The sequence below is a fragment of the Ursus americanus genome, chromosome 6, assembly GCF_024610735.1.
Source record: "Ursus americanus isolate L20-20 chromosome 6, mUrsAme1.1.p, whole genome shotgun sequence".
NCBI classification, from domain to species: Eukaryota; Metazoa; Chordata; class Mammalia; order Carnivora; family Ursidae; genus Ursus; species Ursus americanus.
This window is the reverse complement of record NC_142132.1, coordinates 116,693-126,075: the sequence shown is the minus strand read 5'-3', so window position 1 is coordinate 126,075 and position 9,383 is coordinate 116,693.

Sequence of the window (9,383 nt, the reverse complement as noted above, 5' to 3'; positions counted from 1 at the left end):
TTGGAACTTTTAGAAGTTTGCTCCAGTGAAGCACATCACTCAGGTGGCTAAGCAGGGGTGGAACTTTAGCTAGGACAGTGTGGTCTCAGGATCCTCAGGGTCACAGGAAGACCAGATGTGCCTGAGTGCAGCAGAATTCCCAAGCATCAGAGCTGGGAAGCTGGTGGCAAACAGTGAGCCCAGGAATGGGCTCTCAGCTCGGGGTTGCCATAAACTGTGAACTGCAGCACAGTTGGGCAACTGCTCTCTGAACAGGGGCCAGGTAAGCAGCAGAACCAGTGAGACCCCCTTCCTCCCCTAGGAGGAGCAGCGCGGGAGTGCGCCCCAGGAGTCTGCAGGGTTTGGAGACTCTAAATAGGGTCATGTGCCAGAGATAGAAATGCTCCATAACAGGCTTGGTGAGCACAGAGTGTGGCTGGAGACCAGGGAGACAGGAGTGATTGACTGCTTTTCTCTGAGGGCACATTGAGGAGTGAGGCCCTGAGCTTTTGGCTCCTAGGCTGGAGGTTTGGAGGCTGCCACTTTCATTCTCACCCTCTAAAGCTGTGTGGAAAGCCTTCAGGGAACAAAAGCCACAAAGATCAAACTGGAGCAGATTACTTAGCCAGGCCCTCTGGCAAGGGCAGTACAATTCTGCCTGGGGCAAAGACACTTGAGAATCAAAGCAACAGACCCTACCCCAGAAAATCAGCAAGAACATCCAGCCAACATCAAGTTTACCAACCAATGAGAACTGCAAAACTCCAGTGCCAGGGGACTAGAGCACATAGAATTTATGGCTTTTTCCCACAATTCTTTAGTCTTTCAACTTAAATTAAAAAAAATTTTTTTTTCCTTTCTCAACCGATTTCTTATTTTATCAATTCCTTTTTAAAATATTTTTTTATTTCCATTTTTACAGTTACATTCTATCCTTTCATTGTATTTAATTTTATTTTTGTACATATATAAGTTTTTCTTTCTTTACAGTTTTGAGATGTAGTTTCTTCTAACTGATCAAAATACACTCCAAAGATAGTGTATGCCTCTTCTCTGTTCACTTGTCAGTTTATATCCCTTCCTTTTTGTTGTTGTTGGTTTTTTCTCTTTTGTTTTTTCTTCTTTTAATTTTCATTTTTAGTTACATTCTATCCTTTCGTTGAATTTAATTTTATTATTGTACATATATAAGTTTTTCTTTCTTTGTAATTTTGTGATCTAGTTTTTAAAAAACAGACCAAAATACATACAGACTCCAGTGTATTACTCTATTCTTCTTACCTGTCTGATTATATTCTTTTTTCCTTTCCTTCTTTTTATTTTTTCTTTTCTATTCTTTATTTAAATAATTCTTCTCCTTCTTCCTCCTCTTCTTCTTCTTCTTCTTCTTCTTCTTCTTGTTCTTGTTCTTCCAGTATCAGGTCTCTTCTGATTTCCTTAGGGTATATTTCTCTGGGGTCGTTGTTCCCATTTTAGAATTTTGTTCTCTCATTCATCTATTTTTCCCTGGACAGAATGATAAGATGGAAAAACTCACCTCAAAAAAGAGAACAAGAGGCAGTAGTGACTGCCAGGGACCTAATCAGTATGGACATAAATAAGATGTCAGAACTAGAGTTAAGAATAATGATTATAAAGATATTAGCTGGGCTTGGTAAAGCATAGAAGACACTAGAAAATACCTTTCTGGAGACATAAAAGAACTAATATCTAATGAAATCAAAATCAAAAAGGCTATTAATGAGACACAATATAAAAATGGAGGCCCTAACTGATAAAATCAATGAGGCAGAAGAGAGAATTAGTGATACAGAAGACCAAATGATGGAGAATAAAGAAGCTGAGAAAAAGAGAGATGAACAACTACTGGATCACAAGGGGAGAATTTGAGAGATAAGTGATACCATAAAGCAAAATAGTATTAGAGTAATTGGGATCCCAGAATAAGAGGAAAGAGAGAGAGGGCTGAAGGTATATTGGAGCAAATCATAGCAGAGAATTCCCTAACCTGGGGAAGAAAACAAGCATCCAAGTCCAGGAGGCACAGAGAACCCCCCTCAAAATCAATAAAAATAGGTAAACACCCTGATATATAATAGTGAAACTTGCAAATCTCAGAGACAAAGAGAACATCTTAAAAGCAGCTCAGGACAAGAGGTCTGTAACCTACAAGGGTAGAAACATTAGATTGGCAGCAGACCTCTCCACAGAGACCTGACAGGCCAGAAAGGATGGGCACGATATATTCAGGGTGCTGAATGAAGAAAATATGCAGCCAAGAATACTTTATCCTGCTAGGATGTTATTCAAAATAGAAGGAGTGATAAAAAGCTTCCAGGACAAACAGAAACTAAAAGAATCTGTGATCACCAAATGAGCCCTACAAGAAATATTACCCATCACCTGGGTAAATTCATATCTTTCTTAATACCCAACGCCAGGCTAACCCATCCCCTCACCCCCACCCTTCTGAAACCCTCAGTTTGTGATGGGTATTAAGGAGGGCACATATTGCAATGAGCACTGGGTGTTATATGCAAATAATGAATCGTGGAACACTATATCAAAAACTATGAAGTACAGTATGGTGACTAAAATAAGAAAATTTAAAAAAAGGAAAAAATTTATATCTTTCAGTAGTTACTCTGAAGGTAAATGGGCTAAATGCCCCAATCAAAAGACGCAGTGTATCAGATGGGATTAAAAAAAAAAAAAGCTAGAATCATCCATATGTTGTCTGCAAGAGATTCATTTTAGACCCAAAGACACCTCCAGATTTAAAGTGAGGGGGTGGAAAACTATTTATCATGCTAATGGACATCTAAAGAAAGCTGGAGTGGCAATCCTTATATTAGACAAATTAGATTTTAAACCAAAGACTGTAACAAGAGTTGAGGAAGGACACTATATCATATTTGAAGGGTCTATCCAACAAGAAGATCTAACAATTGCAAATACTTATGCCCCTAACACGTGAGCAGCCAATTATATAAGCCAACTATTAACAAAATTAAAGAAACACACTGATAATAATAGTAGGGGACTTTAACACTGCACTCACAGCAATGGACAGATCATCTAAGCAGAAGATCAACAAGAAAACAAGGGCTTTGAATGACACACTGGACCAGATGGACTTTACAGATATATTCAGAACATTCCATCCAAAAGCAAGATAATACACATTCTTCTTGAGTGCACGTGGAACATCCACCAGACTAGATCACATACTGGGTCACAACACAGGTCTCAACTGGTACCAAAACATTGGGATCATTCCCTGCATATTTTTGGACCACAATGCTCTGTAACTGGAACTCAATCACAAAAGGAAATTTGGAAAGAACTCAAACACATGGAGGCTAAAGAGCATCCTACAAAGAATGAATAGGTCAACCAGGAAATTAAAGAAGAATTTTAAAAATTCATGGTAACAAATGAAAATGAAAGTGCAACTGTTCAAAATCTTTGGGATGCAGCAAAGGAGGTACTGAGAGGGAAGTACATAGCAATGCAAGCCTTTCTCAAGAAACAAGAAAGGTCTCAAATACACAACCTAACATTATACCTAAAGGAGCTAGAGAAATAATAGCAAATGAAGTCTAAACCCAGCAGGAGAAGAGAAATAATAAAGACTAGAGCAGAAATCAATGACATGGAAACCAAAAGAACAGTAGAACACATCATCAAAACTAGGAAATGGTTCTTTGGAAGAATTAATAAAATCAATAAATCCCTGGCCAGACTTATGAAAAAGAAAAGAGAAAGGACCCAAATAAATAAAATCATGAATGGAAGAGGAGAAATCATAATCAACACCAAAGGTATACAAACAATTATAAGACATATTATGAGCAAGTATATGCCAACTAATTAGGCAATCTGGCAGAAATGGATGCATTTCTAGGGATGTATAAACTACCAAAACTGAAACAGGAAGAAACAGAAAATCTAAACAGACCCATAACCAACAAGGAAATTGAATCACTAGTAAAAAATCTCCCAACAAAGGACAGTCCAGGGCCAGCTGTCTTCCCAGGGGAATTCTTTTTTTTTTTTTAAAGCTTTTATTTATTTATTCGACAGAGATAGAGACAGCCAGCGAGAGAGGGAACACAAGCAGGGGGAGTGGGAGAGGAAGAAGCAGGCTCACAGTGGAAGAGCCTGATGTGGGGCTCGATCCCATAACGCCGGGATCACGCCCTGAGCCAAAGGCAGACGCTTAACCGCTGTGCCACCCAGGCGCCCCTTCCTAGGGGAATTCTATCAAGCATTTAAGATGAAATAATACCTATTTTTTGAAGGTGTTTCAAAAAATTGATATGGAAGGAAAACACAAACTCATTCTATCAGGCCAGCATTACCTTGGTCCCAATCTCAGACAAAGACCCCAGCAAAAAGAAGAATTACAGACCAATATCCCTGAAGAACACAGATGCCAAAATTCTCACCAAGGTACTAGCCAATAGGATCCAACAGTACATTAAAAGGATTATTCACCACCATCAAGTGGGATTTATTCCTGGGATGCAAGTTTGGTTCAACATCTACAAATCAATCAATGTGATACACTACATAAATAAAAGACAAGAACCTTATGATCCTTTCAATTGATGCAGAAAAAGCATTTGATAAAGTACAGCATCGTTCTCTTGATTAAAACTCTCCACAGTGTAGGGATAGAAGGAACATACCCCAACATCATAAAAGCCACCTACAAAAAGCCCACAGTGAATATCATTCTCAATGGGGAAAAACTGAGAGCTTTTCCCCTAAGGTCAGGAACACAGCAGGGATGCCCACTCTCACCACTGTTGTTCAACATAGCACTGGAAATCTTAGCCTCAGCAATCAGACAACAAAAAGAAATAAAAGGCATCTGAATCTGCACAGAAGAAATTAAACTCTCTCTCTTCACAGATGACATGATACTTTATGTGGAAAACCAAAACACTCCAGGAAAAAAATGCTAAAACTGATACAGGAATTCATTGAAGTGGCAGGATATAAAATCAATGCACAGAAATCAGTTGCATTTCTATACACCAACACTGAGACAGAAGAAAGAGAAATTAAGGAGTCGATTGCATTTACAATTGCACCCAAAACCATAAGATACCCAGGAATAAACCCAACCAAAGAGGCAAGGATCTATACTCAGAAAACTATAGAATATTCATGAAAGAAATTGAGGAAAATGCAAAAAAATGGAAAAACTTTCCATGCTCGTGTATTAGAAGAACAAATATTGTTAAAATGCCTATGCTACCCAGAGCAATCTACACATTCAACGTAATCCCTATCAAAATGCCATCAACTTTTTCCACAGAGCTGGAACAAATAGTTCTAAAATTTGTATGGAACCATAAAAGACCCCAAATAGCCAGAGGAATGTTGAAAAGAAAACCCTAACTGGTGGCATCACAATTCCAGACTTCAAGCTGTATTACAAAGCAGTAATCATCAAGATAGCATGATACCGGCACAAAAACAGACACATAGATCAATGGAACAGAATAGAGACTCCAGAAATGGACCCTCAACTCTATGGTCAACTAATCTTTGACAAATCAGGAAAGAATATCCAATGGAAAAAAGACAATCTCTTCAACAAATGGTGTTGGGATAATTGGACAGCCACATGCAGAAAAGTGAAAACGGACCATTCTCTTACGCCATACACAAAAATAGACTGAAAATGGATGAAAGAGCTCAGTGTGAGACAGGAATCCATCAAAATCCTAGAAGAGAACACAGGCAGGAACTTCTGTGACCTCAGACAAGCAACTTCTTGCTAGACACATCTCCAAAGGCAAGTGAAAGAAAAGCAAAAATGAACTTTTGGGACTTCATCAAGATAAAAAGCTTCTGCACAGCAAAGGAAACAATTAACAAAACCAAAAGACAACCGACAGAATGGGAGAAGATATTTGCAAATGACATATCAGATAAGGGGCTAGTATCTAAGATCTACAAAGAACTTATCAAATTCAACACCCAAAGAACAAATAATCCAGTCAAGAAATGGCAGAAAACAAGAAGAGACACTTCTCCAAAGAAGACATCCAAATGGACAACAGACACATGAAAAACATTCAACATTAGTAGGCATCAGGGAAATTCAAATCAAAACCACAATGAGATACCACCTCACACAAGTCAGAATGGCTAAAATGAACAACTCAGGAAACAACAGCTGTTTTTGAGGATGCAGGGAAAGGGGTATCCTCTTACACCTTGGTGGGAATGCAAGCTGGTGAAGCCACTCTGAAAAACAGTACGGAGGTTCCTCATAAAGTTGAAAATAGAGTTACCCTATGACCCAGTAATTGCACTACAGTGTATGTACACCAAAGATACAAATATAGAGATCCGAAGGGGTCCCTGCACCCCAAGGTTTATAGCAACAATGTCCGTGATAGCCAAACTATGGAAAAGGTCCAGATGTCCATCAATAGATGAATGGATAAAGAAGGTGTGGTACATATATACAATGGAATATTACTCAGCCATCAAAAAAATGAAATATTGCCATTTGCAATAACATGGATGGAACTAGAGGGTATTATGCTAAGCGAAATAATTCAGTCAGAGAAAGAGAACTATCATATGACCTCACTGATATGTGGAATTTAAGAAACAAAACAAAGGATCATAGGGGAAGAGAGGAAAAAATAAAAGAAGACAAAACCAAAGAGGGAAACAAACCATATGAGACTCTTAATCATAGGAAACAAACTGAGGGTTGATGGAGGGGAAGTGGGTGGAGGGGTGGGGTAACTGGGTGATAGGCATTGGGGAAGGCATGTGATGTAATGAGTACTGGGTATTACATAAGACTGATGAATCACAGACCTGTACCTTTGAAACCAATAATACATTATACGTTAATTAATTGAATTTAAATAAAAAAAAAAGGATATGGGGGAGGTGCCTGGGTGGCTCAATTGGTTGAATACCTGGCTGTTGGTTTTGGCTCAGGTCATGACCTCAGGGTTGTGGGATGGAGCCTCATGTCAGGCTCTGCGCTCAGGGAGGAGTCTGTTTCTCCCTCCCCCTCTGGCCTTCCCAACACTCATGCTCTCTCTCTCTGTCTCTCAAAATAAATAAAATATGTTATTTATTCATTTACTTATTTATTTTTTATTATGTTCAGTTAGCCAACATATAGTACATTATTGGTTTTTGATGTAGTGTTCAATGATTCATTAGTTGCATATAACACCCGGTGCTCATCATAAAAACATTTTGGTGAAGGAAATGGGTGAAGTGGATATAAGGTCAAACTTCCAGATGTAACATCAATTCATTTTGGGACATAATGGTGACTATAGTTAATAACACCATGTTGCATATTAGAAAGTTGCTAAGACAGTAGATCTCAAAAGTTCTTGTTACAAGAAATATGAAGTATATTGTTATAATACTAGAAACTCAAAAGGATGAAAAAAGAAAGAAACCTAATTTGTTAAACATGAGTATATTCACCCTCTACAGGGAACCTGAGAACTTATATTTTCCATATATTGTCCTGGATGCCACCAGCATCATTGTAGCTTGTCCTTATTAGCGCTATGACACTGGGTTCATACATATGCCCAGAACCAGAGCCAGAATCAGAGTTGAAAGGTAAGGACAGGATTTTGAGTTCAGGGTCAGGGTTAAAGTAAGGGTCATAGATGAGAGTCAAAATATAAGGTTGATGATAAGATAAGGTCCAGTTTCAAGGATCCAGAGTTAACATAAAGAGTTTGGTTTCCCTCCCACCCTTGCTCTCAAGAGGTGCTCTTTGATGCCATGTCTCTCCAGGACCCAGCCTCCTCCCTGTGCAGCCAAGTTAGGAAACTCTCATTGACAGCACACCACAGTGTAGACTGAGCATAGCCCTCTTCCCTCACCCACATACACTGGTTTATCAGGACAAACCAAGAAAAATCCCTTATATGTGATGAGTGTATGACTTCAACTTTGTCATTCCTCCCTCCCATCCATGACTCTCCATGTGAAATGTGCAAAAATGCTCAACTGCTGCTTTGGCACCATCTTGTGACTTCTGTTCTCACTGGGGCCAGCACAAGGAAGGAAAGAGGCATATTTTCTGCTTGTCAAAAGAGTCTCAGAGAGTGAAAACCAATTGCCCAGTTATACAGTTACCAGTGCCAAGCCTATAGAAGAACCAGAATGTTCTTCCCTGTCCATGTGCCCAGAGCTCTTCTGTACCACCTCACATGCGCACCAACTACCCCACATCCAGTCTCAACACATTATTCCCATACTCACTTGAATCAAGCTAGCAGATGAGAAAGTGGTGTTGAGAACCACAGGGGTTAGCAGCCATGCCTTCACTTCTTCCCTTCACTGTAACTGGACACATCACACCCCAGGGAAGCTGCTGGAAAATATCCACTGTAATCCAAGAAAAAAGAGCAAACATATTTGGTGAACAACTGGCTAGTCTCTGCCTCCTATATGCTCAAAGAGAAGCCTGCCATTCCTGCCTCCCTGTGGAAATGCCCTCTGTACAAGCTGCTTCCCTACTGCTCTATGCAGACGGGGATACTTGGTGTAGGTCACCAGCTTTGCACAGCACAGCAGATGCTAGCTCTGTGTGCTGGCATTGCAGCAGGAAGTCTTCCCCATGTGTTAGCCTTGGTCACCAGACCCTGGTGCAGCAGTGCTCCTGTTCTGACTCTCAGCTTCTGCCCTAACCCCTCTCTCCTCTGGGGCCAAAGATACTCTTTAGGGCACGACTGGGCAGGGACTTGACACATGCCCCCTGCTGTCCTCACTTCCCTGCTCCTCTCTGGTGTTCCTCACAGACACAGGAGCACCTTTCTTCCCACCCAGGATCTCACAGGTAATGAGAGGTCTCACCCAGAGGCGAGCAGAGGAAGGAGTGTCAGCAACAAAAATGGAAAGGTGGGGCAGACTGGGAGAGCAAGGATAGGAGTGTTCCCACCAACAGTGTCAGGTGCAGCAGTCATGCCAAAGTAGATGAGAGCAGCTAAGAGGAGGCTGTGTGCTGCACATGGTTAACAGTGATGCATCTTTGCCAGAGAGGGCTCCATGGAGCAGATTGGTGACAGTCAGCCCACAGCAGCCCAAGGACGGTGTGGCTTGCCTAAGTTCAGTCTGGACTGCTCTTCCAGGAATGTTGGGAACAACGGAGAATGTGCTTAACTGTGTCGAGTATGGTAGATGAGGAGTACGGCAGCCAGCTACTGTGTCCATGTCCATGTTGGGAGAAGGGCCTCACTGACATGTGTAATCAAAACATTCACCACCTCTTTCACCAGTAGGTGAGCAGTGTAACAAAGAAAAGGACACTCACAGACATGCTTGTGTTACCATGCTTCATTTTGTTGCACTCCACAGATACTGCATTTTTTTATGTTTGGAAGGTC